Source organism: Triticum dicoccoides, chromosome 7A (assembly GCF_002162155.2).
Source record: "Triticum dicoccoides isolate Atlit2015 ecotype Zavitan chromosome 7A, WEW_v2.0, whole genome shotgun sequence".
NCBI classification, from domain to species: Eukaryota; Viridiplantae; Streptophyta; class Magnoliopsida; order Poales; family Poaceae; genus Triticum; species Triticum dicoccoides.
Genome location: NC_041392.1, coordinates 15,000,388 through 15,014,174, shown reverse-complemented (window position 1 = coordinate 15,014,174; position 13,787 = coordinate 15,000,388). Strand labels below are relative to the sequence as shown.

The 13,787-nt window shown below is 48.2% G+C and overlaps 1 pseudogene; it reads right to left on the bottom strand.

The window, feature by feature from the left end:
* Positions 1-12,303: 12,303 nt before the first annotated feature.
* Positions 12,304-13,787, bottom strand: part of LOC119332864 — a 13,090-nt pseudogene continuing 11,606 nt past the window's right edge.

The window sequence follows — 13,787 nt, the reverse complement described above, 5'->3', positions numbered from 1 at the left end:
TTTTAAAAAATTATTACTGTCTTATAAAAAAATATTAATATTATGATTTAAACAAGTTTGAACATATTTAAACACAAATAAGTATCAAACAGCATTTTAAATGCATAAAAAAATTTGTGGAGCCTGGGAATCAAACCCAGGACCTCCTGGTGTGAGAACTAGCTGCTAACCAATCGAGCTAGTAGAGGGAACTTGGTGTGGATCAAGTCAGGTGGAAGATAACCTGTTGGCTCGAGCGGAAATCAAAAAAAAAAACTAATGGCGCACCACGGTGAGGTGCGCCATTAGTATGGATGTACTTATGGCGCACCTAGGGGTGGTGCGCCATTAGTATTGTGCCATTAGTATTCGCCCGATCCCCCCTTCCCACTTCCCCTCGCCAGTTCCCTCTCCCTCGATCCACCGCGCCGCTCCTTCCCTCGTCCCTCCCTCCATCGCGCCGCCGCCGCCGCTGCCCCGACCCACTGCGCCACAGCCGCCCACGCGCCCCCGCCGCCTCCCTCTCCCCTTCCTCCCGCTCGAGCCCGCGACCTCCTCGGACGGACGGCGGCGCGAGCCTCCCCGCGCTCCCCGTGACCGCTCTCCACCGCCGCCGCCGACCCCTGCGCCCGCTCCACACCCGCTCCGGCTCCCCCGCGCCCGCTCCACACCTCCGCACCTCCCCACTTCCCCTCCCCTCGTGCTGCTTCACCTGACTAGGCCGTCCCCATCGACACCGCATCGTCCCCGCGACCACCATCGTCCTCGCGACCACCGGCCCTCCTCCGTCGCGACGACCAGGCGTCGCTGTCCGCGGACTGCCTCGAGCTCTGTCCCCGTCCGCGCGAAGATCCCCTCCACTCCGCGGGCAGGGGCTCTTCTCCTGCCGCTGCAACTACAAGAGGAGAGGAGCACCGGCCAGCCACCACCGATGGACGCCTTAGTTTGGTACGACCTCGCCCCCTTCACTGTTTTCTGCTTCAAAAGTAAGTTTGTAAAGCCAACAGGCATAGTATCCATTAACTGGAATTGAGCTAATTTTAATGGTATATTCGAAGTTAATATTTTGTTTAATCTAGTCTACGTGTTTGGTTTTTCTAACTGATATGAATGCCATGATTTCCAAGAACAAGATAGGATTGATGGGCCCCTGAAGCGGTTGCCATTAACCTTGCAGTGCATATTTGCAACAAGGTATTTTAGCATTTACACATTTAGTATAATTTTAGCATTGTTTCTCAGTTTGGCACACTACACATTATAGCAAAGATTCTCTATCTGGCACACTACACATTTTAGCATACTACACATTTTAGCACTGTTTTGGCAATGCACTGATTTGGAGTGATATCATTGGCTCATTGCTGCCTTTGTGCAATGCAGAACTGTTAAGAGTGATCTGGAGCAGGAGGGCGACGCTGAGCTCGGTTGGGGCCTCCTCGGCGACCGCTGCGGCGAGGTCTGTGCACTCAGTCTCTGAGTCCCCGCCGCGGAGAGGTGTACATACGCCAAGACCTTCTACGGTGAGCCCCTCACTCACTCAGCACCGAGTACTCTGCAATCTGGTCCTCTATCAGTAGCTTTTGTAGTAGTTCTTGCAGCGAATATGTCTTCCTGTTCAAATACAGAAGCAACACCCGGCGAATACAGAAGCAACACCCGGCGAGAATCATGAAGCACTTTTCTTTTAATTAAACACCTGCAGTAGTATACTTGACTGAATTTAAACACTTGCAGTAGTACTTTGACGAGTCTGCTTGATCAACTAAATTTAAACACTTCCAGTCTTTCTATTGCTGCTTGATCAACTGGAGTACTCTAGTACTTGATCAGTAGCTGTTTTGGTGTAGCAAGTGCAGCAGCTGTAGTACTCCATTTGGTACTCCATCTGGAGACTTTAACTGGATCAGATTAGGTACTCCATTTGCTGTAGTACTCTAGTTAACTGAAACTAGTGACATCACTTGAAGCAACTTAAGTCTGAATAATCAAATTCATCATACACTATTACTTGAATAAAAGATTATGTGCTTGCAGTGGAGTGCATGCGTTTTGGAGTAGCATCAGTAGCTACTGTTACTTTTCCACATGAAGTACAGTACTGGAGTAGCAAGTGTACCAGTATTATTGGAGTAAAAAATTCAGTTAAGTTGTGCAGTAGTGTGCTCCTTCTTGCTCTTCTCTGAATCTTTTAAGTTAAATGAAACCTTTTTACTCTAGTAGAATTAGATGAATTTTGTCAGTACTGTGTATTTAAATGAATCTTTTGCTGTGTATTTAAATGAAAGGGGATTATAAATACTGTTTGGTTAAAACCAAGATTCAGTATCTTGAACTACTCCAGTTGTTTAAATTTGACTTGGTGTAGTAATCCAATACTCCAAACTGTTGATGGACAAATGGCCATTAGTTGGTGTAGTACTGCTTGGAGTAGCTTGCTGTAGAGATTTGTGTATTCTGCAGTTGAGTGCCAAAATAAACCTTGCTAGGTGAATCTTGTTTGCATTAGGAGTAATCGCTGGAAATTTACTGAATTTTGTTTCCGGTAGATGCACTATTGGAGTATTGGATTACTGCCTCTGTTTTTAATTGACCACTACTAGAAAAAGGGCAATAGATGGGATCTCTGTCAGTAGCTAACTGCCTCATGTTCTGCTCTGTGAACTGCTATGTGGTGCTGCTCATGGATGATGGTAGGAATTTATGCAAACTCAGTGATTGTTGCAGCCAAGAAATGCCTAACAACTATTCTGCTCATGATCTTATTTTTATTTCTTTGATGAAAGTTGGTTCTTTTCTTCCCAAGTTCACAAAATATCTTTTACATTTCTAGTGGTTGCCAAAAGCATAATAGGACCAGGACAAACATAAACTTTGAGGCTGAAAGGAAATCAAGTAATGAACCACATAGGAATAGAAGGTAAACAAACTATGCTAGTTGAGAATGTACCTCAGGAGTCGATCAGAAGTGCGACGTCTCAATATTTCCTGAAAACCCATATTGGCTAGGATAATTTGCTTTTATTACCTTATTTACACCAAGTTTTAGTTAAACAATGATACTTGAATAATTTTGTGCTATTTCTGTTATGGTTTTGTGGACGGTATTTGACCTTATGGTAACTAGTTGGGGTCAGGTTTTGGGGTTTTGATTATTGGTATGAAGTACTGACAGAGGATCTTATTCACACCAAGTTTTAGTTAAACACTGGTACTAGAATGATTTTGTGCTACTTCTGTTGACAGAGAATGGCATGTTAATACCATATAGGTACCCAATGTATTTTCCATGTTGTGATGGAGGCCTTTTTTGCCTTGTCCACCCGAGAGGCCCTTGAGTTTGCTGGAATGTCGATTAACTTCCGTTCCGGCAAATTCGGGTACTCCATATGTCCTATTTTCAGCAAAGGTCATGCTGAAATTTTCCGTGAATTTTAGCATGACTTTGCTAAAAATAGGACATATGGGATACTTGTGACTAATGCATGGGCCGGGGTATCTTAGTAGTTAATTAAGTAGGATCAAGTGCCCCGCCGTACTTGTGACTAATGCATGGCTTTTAGGGTGCCTCGGTGTCGATAAAAACCGAAATGATGAAAGCTTAGGCTTTTAGGTGCCTCGGCATCGAAAAACCCTCAATGATAAAAGCTTAGCTTTTAGGATGCCTCGGTGTCGACAAACCCTAAATGATGAGACCATGATCTTGTTCCTTGACAATAACCAACTTTTTGACCAAACTTTGTTCCTATTTAGAGAGAAACATGGCCAACAACGATGAGGCCGGGGGTTCGGGCGTCAAGGCATTCTGGAAGCTGTCCCAGGAGATGGAGGAACAACCTCACTTGTATGAGGACGCCGCCTTCCCCACCGATCCTGAGACCACTGATGGTACTGCCGAGGATAACCCCATTGATGCCACCACTGATGGTGCCGCCGAGGATGCCACCACTGATGATGGCGGCGCACACACAGATGGCAGCCAACCGAAGAGGCAACGGAAGGACCGGTGCCCGACCGTGCTCCGCACCCTCAAGGAGGAAGTTACTGAAGTGGACTCCGACGGGAATCCAACGGCGCCCGAACGAATAGTCAAGGGGTACTCGCTTCAGCTCGGGTGCATTCTCGGGAGCACCGTCTCGATCAACACCGAGAACCTGAGGCATCCTGGCCGAAGGAATTTGCGCAACCTCCTCTTCACGAAGCTGCACGAACGATACAAGTTCCCCGCTGAATTTGAAAACACAAGCCTCAAAGGGAATAAAGTGAACAATGCTGCCCTCACAAAGATGAGCAAGGCCCTGTCTACTTGGAAAAGCAATGTGAAGAGAATGGTCGAGAAAGGTGAGAGTTATGAGAAGATCAAGGAGAAAAATCCTTCGATCACCGAAGATGACTACAACGACTTAAAGATCAATTGCTCGAGCACCGCAAACTCCGAATCAAGTAAGTGGGGGAAAGAAATGCGGGAGCTGAACTTAGGGGAACACACACTCGGTCCCGGCGGTTACAGAGTGGCGGAGCCTATATGGGACAAGGAGGAGGCGGACCGTGTCGAGCAAGGCCTACCGCCCCTCTTCGATAAATACAGTGACAAGCAGACCAGGAACTTTGTCAGGGCCCGGTACAAGAAGGACCCGAAAACAAAGGAGCTTACCACGGATCCGAAGACCAGGGCGCTTGAGCTTGTTCTGGTAAGGAATACACCCCCGTGTAATTAGCTCCATATGGTTGCATTCTAATTAATGAAGCCAAATTTCCAAATGGTTCACATTCCTTCCGCAGGCGACTGAAAGCAGTAGCGCAGGGTCGACTAAGAGCAACCCTTGGGACACCACTCTAAATAGGGCGTTGAATGTAATGAAGAACAAGGATAAGCTCAGTAAGCCGACGTCAGCTGGTCGTGTGGCCGGCAAAGGCTTGTCGACAAAATGGTCGTCATACTATAACACTGGTGGGCGAAAGGAGAAAAAGACCAGCTCGGAAAGCCAGGCGCGCGAGGTTCAAGAACTCAGGGCACAGGTGGCGCGGATTCCGGAGATTCTCCAAGAGCAAGTGGAACAACAACTCGGAAGGACGATCACCGCCATTGTGCCTACCTTGATCCAGGGGATTAGTGCATGGATTGCGGGCGGCCAACAGGGGCCGCCCCCGATTCCTAGCTTCACGGCCAGCAACTCGCAGAACGCGATGGCGAGGCCTTTGGTGTCTCCGACGCCGGCACGGGAGCTTAATGCACCCGGGTGCACGCCGGCCGGCACCTCTGCAGCAAGCGGCCCCTCCGTCAACTGCACGCCCGCCGTTGGCGGTGCCTCGACATTAGCCGAGCTCGACGCCATCATCACGGTAACTAATTAAGCCTCTCTCGGCCGAGGACTTCATCTCCTTGCCTTTGACTGGGCATCCCTGATGCCCTACATGTTTTCGCAGGGCGCCGCCGACGTTCCGTGCACTCTCCTGCACTTCGTGAACAACGAGTTGGTCGATGTCGCCAAGGGCAAAATCGTTCAAAGCAGGACGACGATACATTTGCCAACGTCGATCAGTACTTTGCCGATCATGGGTACGGTGGCGACTTCATGGGGCCTCCTTCTCAAGAACCCAACCCAACAAAAGACGTGTGCGATCTAGCTGGTACCGCGGAGAAGCCAAGTTGCAACAGGCGTCGTCTGCAGTTCAGCTCTCAGGAGACACCTCCAGCTGCCGACTTCACCGAGCCTCAGATAGGCGAGGTGTGAAATATTATCAGCCCCAACACACTCAAGAAGGCGGTCTGTGAGCATAACTCGGTCCCATTACAGGAGAAGAAGAAGGTACGCAAAAGAAAGACTAACAAGGGTGCAGGCCAGCCGGCACCGAGTACGATCCGTGCTCAGGACGGGCCACATTCACCTGAGGATTTAATGAGGAGGCTGCATGTGGCGGGTAGGGCGATGCTACCAAGAAATATGCTCGATGCTGCAACCGGTGCTATGCGGAGTCTGCATGACAGTGTTCTTTCTTTGGAGAAGCGGCGTCTCAGAGAGAAGGATGTGGCATACCCGGTTTTCGCGGCCAAGGTGCCAGAGGGCAAGGGCTTTGTGGATAACTCCATCGGGGGTACGATCGTCCTGCGGTTTGATGACATCGACGCTATGTTGAACCTTCATCCGCTGCACTACACCTTCGTTCGGCTATTTTCGCTAAGTATAGAGATGCGGATCATTCGCGACAAGACCCCGGACATCGTGCTAGTCGACCCCTTCCACATGCGTGCCAAGATCTTGGGCAGCGCTGGGGACCGGCAAGTCGCGAGTTCTTACCTCGAAGGCGTCATTCTGGCAAACCAAGATAAGGATAACTTCCTCGTGCCTTACTTTCCCGAGTAAGTCCTCCCCTCAACCGCCCCGTAACATATGAATTCTTAGATTTCGATCGTTTTTCTTTTAACATTCCGTGTTTTCTGCAGTGACACACATTGCACGCTCATCCTCCTAAGCCCCAAATATTCCATGGCCACGTATTTCGACCCGGACCGTCATTCGAACGTAGACTACACAAATGTCAAGAAGGTTATTGATGATGTTCTCCCCGGCCACACCAAATCTGGAGGCACCTTCACCAGGCCTATTCGTAAGTACGGCAAGCACGTGTTCTCCCACAATACGATGTTCTGCTGCGTCAAGCAGCCGCCTGGCGGTCAGAAGGGTGCCTACTACGCCATCCATCACATGCGGGCGATCGTACGGGACCAGCATCAACTTCTGCTACCGAGTAAACTCAAAGATTGGGCCGCAACCATGTCGGCATTCCAGGATGCGGACATCAGACAAGAATTCTTTCGCATCCAGTCGGAGTTTGCGGAAATCATCTATCAAGATGTCCTTCGTACCTCGGGGCAGTTCTACCTCAAAAATCAACCATCCAACAGTGACATCGACACAATGCTACAAATGCAGGCTGACAACGACCGTTATTTCATGACTCCCATGATTGACGGCGGCTTCATCCACGCTCCGGTCCCTTGAGTCGAGTCGAAAGCAGTGATGCTGTGTCTAGTTCTGAAACATCAATTGGCTCATGTTGTAATTAAACTTTAATGAACTTGTAGTATGTCTCTTTGGTTTCGAGAGTCGTTCAACTTAGATGTAATCGATTCTATTAATGTCTTGCTTTTCTCTTCCGATCGTTCTGTTGCATACTTATATATTGCTTAGGTATTGTCTGTGAATTGGTACTAACGTTTCGTTTGGCTACTGCATAGCGATGCCGTCGTATGTCGTGTACAAGGGTAAGGTTTCCGGAGTCTACGACGACTAGGAGGAGTGTCGGAGACAAGTTCACCGATTCAGCGGTAATAGTTACAAAGGGTACACCACTAGGGCCAAGGCCGAATCTAGATACGCCCGCTATCTAGCGGGAGAGGGGAGGGAGCGCTAGAGGAATTGGATGAAGACGAGTTTCATCGTGATGATGCTCATCGTCATGACCGCAGCTCTCTTCTATGTGATGGTAGTTTAGATGATCGATATCGACTTGTAATGTGAAGACAAACTCGCTACTCGCGGTCTCGAGACTTGTAATATAATGTTCTATCTTTGTTCGGTCTTTTCAACTCGGAGACTAATATGATGAATTGTATTCGGAGACTAATATGATGAATTGTATTCAGAGACTAATCTTCTATTGTATTCGATGAATCTGTTGTTGATGTGTGCTGTCTATATTTTGTCCAATTATACATTTTGTAACCTGTGCAAAAAACAGAAAATTAAAAAATAAAAAAAACCTAATATTCATACTAATGGCGCATCACATCATAGTGCGCCATTAGTATGTCAAAGGATACTAATGGCGCATCATTAAACAGTGCGCCATTAGTATGCCGAAGTTACTAATGGCGCATCTTGTTGTTGTGCGCCATTAGTATGCCAAAGCACCTGGGTATACATGGCCCCCTGGGAGGCATACTAATGGCGCACTGTTGTATATACTAATGGCGCATCTAAGGTGCGCCATTAGTATACCAGATACTAATGGCGCACCAGTGGTGCGCCATTAGTAAAATATACTAATGGCGTGGCACTAATGGCGCACCTCTAATGCGCCATTAATGGCCAAATTAGGTGCGCCATTAGTAGGCCTTTTCCTAGTAGTTGCACGAATCTGGCTCTTCGGCCAAAGTAGGGGCCAGCTCAGGCAGGCGCTGAGGGTCATCACGTCATCATCGTCGGCCCCGATGGGTCGAATCGGAGGTAACAACTCGTCGCAGCCTGGCAGCACCTGAACCAGTTGAACCCTAAACAAGTTGGGTGGCATCTGGGTACCGTGGAACAAGGGGTTTCCCGGTTGAACGATTTTGCCCTTGGCGACATCGACCAACTCGTTGTTCACGAAGTGCAGGAGAGTGCACGGAACGTCGGCGGCGCCCTGCGAAAACATGTAGGGCGTCAGGGATGCCCAGTCAAAGGCAAGGAGATGAAGTCCTCGGCCGAGAGAGGCTTAATTAGTTACCATGATGATGGCGTCGAGCTCGGCTAATGTCGAGGCACCGCCAACGGCGGGCGTGCAGTTGACAGAGGAGCCGCTTGCTGCAGAGGTACCGGCCGGCGTACACCCGGGTGCATTAAGCTCCCGTGCCGGCGTCAGGTGAAGCTAGGAATCGGGGGCGGCCCCTGTTGGCCGCCCGCAATCCACGCACTAATCCCCTGGATCAAGGTAGGCACAATGGCGGTGATCGTCCTTCCGAGTTGTTGTTCCACTTGCTCTTGGACAATCTCCAGAATCCGCGCCACCTGTGCCCTGAGTTCTTGAACCTCGCGCGCCTGGCTTTCCGAGCTGGTCTTTTTCTCCTTTCGCCCACCAGTGTTATAGTATGACGACCATTTTGTCGACAAGCCTTTGCCGGCCACACGACCAGCTGACGTCGGCTTACTGAGCTTATCCTTGTTCTTCATTACATTCAACGCCCTATTTAGAGTGGTGTCCCAAGGGTTGCTCTTAGTCGACCCCGCGCTACTGCTTTCAGTCGCCTGCGGAAGGAATGTGAACCATTTAGAAATTTGGCTTCATTAATTAGAATGCAACCATATGGAGCTAATTACACGGGGGTGTATTCCTTACCAGAGCAAGCTCAAGCGCCCTGGTCTTCGGATCCGTGGTAAGCTCCTTTGTTTTCGGGTCCTTCTTGTACCGGGCCCTGACAAAGTTCCTGGTCTGCTTGTCACCATATTTATCGAAGAGGGGCGGTAGGCCTTGCTCGGCACGGTCCGCCTCCTCCTTGTCCCATATAGGCTCCGCCACTCTGTAACCGTCGGGACCGAGTGTGTGTTCCCCTAAGTTCAGCTCCCGCATTTCTTTCCCCCACTTACTTGATTCGGAGTTTGCGGTGCTCGAGCAATTGATCTTGAAGTCGTTGTAGTCATCTTCGGTGATCGAAGGATTTTTCTCCTTGATCTTCTCATAACTCTCACCTTTCTCGGTCATTCTCTTCACATTGCTTTTACAAGTAGACAGGGCCTTGCTCATCTTCGTGGGGGCAGCATTGTTCACTTTATTCCCTTTGAGGCTTGTGTTTTCAAATTCAGCGGGGAACTTGTATCGTTCGTGCAGCTTCGTGAAGAGGAGGTTGCGCAAATTCCCTCGGTCAGGATGCCTCAGGTTCTCGGTGTTGATCAAGATGGTGCTCCGGAGAATGCACCCGAGCTGAAGCGAGTACCCCTTGACTATTTGTTCGGGCGCCGTTGGATTCCCGTCGGAGTCCACTTCAGTAACTTCCTCCTTGAGGGTGCGGAGCACGGTCGGGCGCCGGTCCTTCCGTTGCCTCTTCGGTTGGCTGCCATCTGTGTGTGCGCCGCCATCATCAGTGGTGGCATCCTCAGCGGCACCATCAGTGGTGGCATCAATGGGGTCATCCTCGGCGGTACCATCAGTGGTCTCAGGATCGGTGGGGAAGGCGGCGTCCTCATACAAGTGAGGTTGTTCCTCCATCTCCTGGGACAGCTTCCAGAATGCCTTGACGCCCGAACCCCCGGCCTCATCGTTGTTGGCCATGTTTCTCTCTAAATAGGAACAAAGTTTGGTTAAAAAGTTGGTTATTGTCAAGGAACAAGATCATGGTCTCATCATTTAGGGTTTGTCGACACCGAGGCATCCTAAAAGCTAAGCTTTTATCATTGAGGGTTTTTCGACGCCGAGGCACCCTAAAAGCCTAAGCTTTCATCATTTCGGTTTTTATCGACACCGACGCACCCTAAAAGCCATGCATTAGTCACAAGTACGCCAGGGCACTTGATCCTACTTAATTAACTACTAAGATACCCCGGCCCATGCATTAGTCACAAGTACCCCATATGTCCTATTTTTAGCAAAGTCCTGCTAAAATTCACAGAAAATTTCAGCATGACCTTTGCTAAAAATAGGACATATGGAGTACCCGAATTTGCCGGAACGGAAGTTAATCGACATTCCAGCAAACTCAAGGGCCTCTCGGGTGGACAAGGCAAAAAAGGCCTCCATCACAACATGGAAAATACATTGGGTACCTATATGGTATTAACATGCCATTCTCTGTCAACAGAAGTAGCACAAAATCATTCTAGTACCAGTGTTTAACTAAAACTTGGTGTGAATAAGATCCTCTGTCAGTACTTCATACCAATAATCAAAACCCCAAAACCTGACCCCAACTAGTTACCATAAGGTCAAATACCGTCCACAAAACCATAACAGAAATAGCACAAAATTATTCAAGTATCATTGTTTAACTAAAACTTGGTGTAAATAAGGTAATAAAAGCAAATTATCCTAGCCAATATGGGTTTTCAGGAAATATTGAGACGTCGCACTTCTGATCGACTCCTGAGGTACATTCTCAACTAGCATAGTTTGTTTACCTTCTATTCCTATGTGGTTCATTACTTGATTTCCTTTCAGCCTCAAAGTTTATGTTTGTCCTGGTCATATTATGCTTTTGGCAACCACAAGAAATGTAAAAGATATTTTGTGAACTTGGGAAGAAAAGAACCAACTTTCATCAAAGAAATAAAAATAAGATCATGAGCAGAATAGTTGTTAGGCATTTCTTGGCTGCAACAATCACTGAGTTTGCATAAATTCCTACCATCATCCATGAGCAGCACCACATAGCAGTTCACAGAGCAGAACATGAGGCAGTTAGCTACTGACAGAGATCCCATCTATTGCCCTTTTTCTAGTAGTGGTCAATTAAAAACAGAGGCAGTAATCCAATACTCCAATAGTGCATCTACCGGAAACAAAATTCAGTAAATTTCCAGCGATTACTCCTAATGCAAACAAGATTCACCTAGCAAGGTTTATTTTGGCACTCAACTGCAGAATACACAAATCTCTACAGCAAGCTACTCCAAGCAGTACTACACCAACTAATGGCCATTTGTCCATCAACAGTTTGGAGTATTGGATTACTACACCAAGTCAAATTTAAACAACTGGAGTAGTTCAAGATACTGAATCTTGGTTTTAACCAAACAGTATTTATAATCCCCTTTCATTTAAATACACAGCAAAAGATTCATTTAAATACACAGTACTGACAAAATTCATCTAATTCTACTAGAGTAAAAAGGTTTCATTTAACTTAAAAGATTCAGAGAAGAGCAAGAAGGAGCACACTACTGCACAACTTAACTGAATTTTTTACTCCAATAATACTGGTACACTTGCTACTCCAGTACTGTACTTCATGTGGAAAAGTAACAGTAGCTACTGATGCTACTCCAAAACGCATGCACTCCACTGCAAGCACATAATCTTTTATTCAAGTAATAGTGTATGATGAATTTGATTATTCAGACATAAGTTGCTTCAAGTGATGTCACTAGTTTCAGTTAACTAGAGTACTACAGCAAATGGAGTACCTAATCTGATCCAGTTAAAGTCTCCAGATGGAGTACCAAATGGAGTACTACAGCTACTGCACTTGCTACACCAAAACAGCTACTGATCAAGTACTACAGTACTCCAGTTGATCAAGCAGCAGTAGAAAGACTGTAAGTGTTTAAATTTAGTTGATCAAGCAGACTCGTCAAAGTACTACTGCAAGTGTTTAAATTCTGTCAAGTATACTATTGTAGGTGTTTAATTAAAAGAAAAGTGCTTCATGATTCTCGCCGGGTGTACTCGCCGGGTGTTGCTTCTATATTCGCCGGGTGTTGCTTCTGTATTTGAACAGGAAGACATATTCGCTGCAAGAACTACTACAAAAGCTACTGATAGAGGACCAGATTGCAGAGTAATCGGTGCTGAGTGAGTGAGGGGCTCACCGTAGAAGGTCTTGGCGTATGTAAAACTCTCCGCGGCGGGGACTCAGAGACTGAGTGCACAGACCTCGCCGCAGCGGTCGCCGAGGAGGCCCCAACCGAGCTCAGCGTCGCCCTCCTGCTCCAGATCACTCTTAACAGTTCTGCATTGCACAAAGGCAGCAATGAGCCAATGATATCACTCCAAATCAGTGCATTGCCAAAACAGTGCTAAAATGTGTAGTATGCTAAAATGTGTAGTGTGCCAGATAGAGAATCTTTGCTATAATGTGTAGTGTGCCAAACTGAGAAACAATGCTAAAATTATACTAAATGTGTAAATGCTAAAATACCTTGTTGCAAATATGCACTGCAAGGTTAATGGCAACCGCTTCAGGGGCCCATCAATCCTATCTTGTTCTTGGAAATCATGGCATTCATATCAGTTAGAAAAACCAAACACGTAGACTAGATTAAACGAAATATTAACTTCGAATATACCATTAAAATTAGCTCATTTGCAGTTAGTGGATACTATGCCTGTTGGCTCTACAAACTTACTTTTGAAGCAGAAAACAGTGAAGGGGTCGAGGTCGTACCAAACTAAGGCGTCCGTCGGTGGTGGCTGGCCGGTGCTCCTCTCCTCTTGTAGCTGCAGTGGCAGGAGAAGAGCCCCTGCCCGCGGAGTGGAGGGGATCTTCGCACGGACGGGGACAGAGCTCGAGGCAGTCCGCAGACGGCGGCGCCTGGTCGTCGCGGCGGAGGAGGGCCGGTGGTCGCGGGGACGACGGTGGTCGCGGGGACGATGCGGTGTCGACGGGGACGACCTAGTCGGGTGAAGCAGCGCGAGGGGAGGGGAAGTGGGGAGGTGCGGAGGTGTGGAGCGGGCGCGGGGGAGCCGGAGCGGGTGTGGAGCGGGCGCGGGGGTCGGCGGCGGCGGTGGAGAGTGGTCACAGGGAGCGCGGGGAGGCTCGCGCGGCCGTCCGTCCAAGGAGGTCGCGGGCTCGAGGGGGAGGAAGGGGAGAGGGAGGCGGCGGGGGCGCGTGGGCGGCTGCGGCGCAGTGGGTCGGGGCAGCGGCGGCGGCGGCGCGGTGGAGGGAGGGACGAGGGAAGGAGCGGCGCGGTGGATCGAGGGAGAGGGAACTGGCGAGGGGGAGAGGGAAGGGGGATCGGGCGAATACTAATGGCACAATACTAATGGCGCACCACCCCTAGGTGCGCCATAAGTACATCCATACTAATGGCGCACCTCACCGTGGTGCGCCATTAGTTTTTTTTTATTTCTGCTCGAGCCAACAGGTTATCTTCCACCTGACCTGATCCACACCAAGTTCCCTCTACTAGCTTGACTGGTTAGCAGCCAGTTCTCACACCAGGAGGTCCTGGGTTCGATTCCTAGGCTCCACAAATTTTTTTTATGCATTTAAAATGCTGTTTGATACTTATTTGTGTTTAAATATGTTCAAACTTGTTTAAATCATAACAGTAATATTTTTTTATAAGACAGTAATAATTTTTTTAAAAATATCATCAAACAGTAATGCCGGTGGA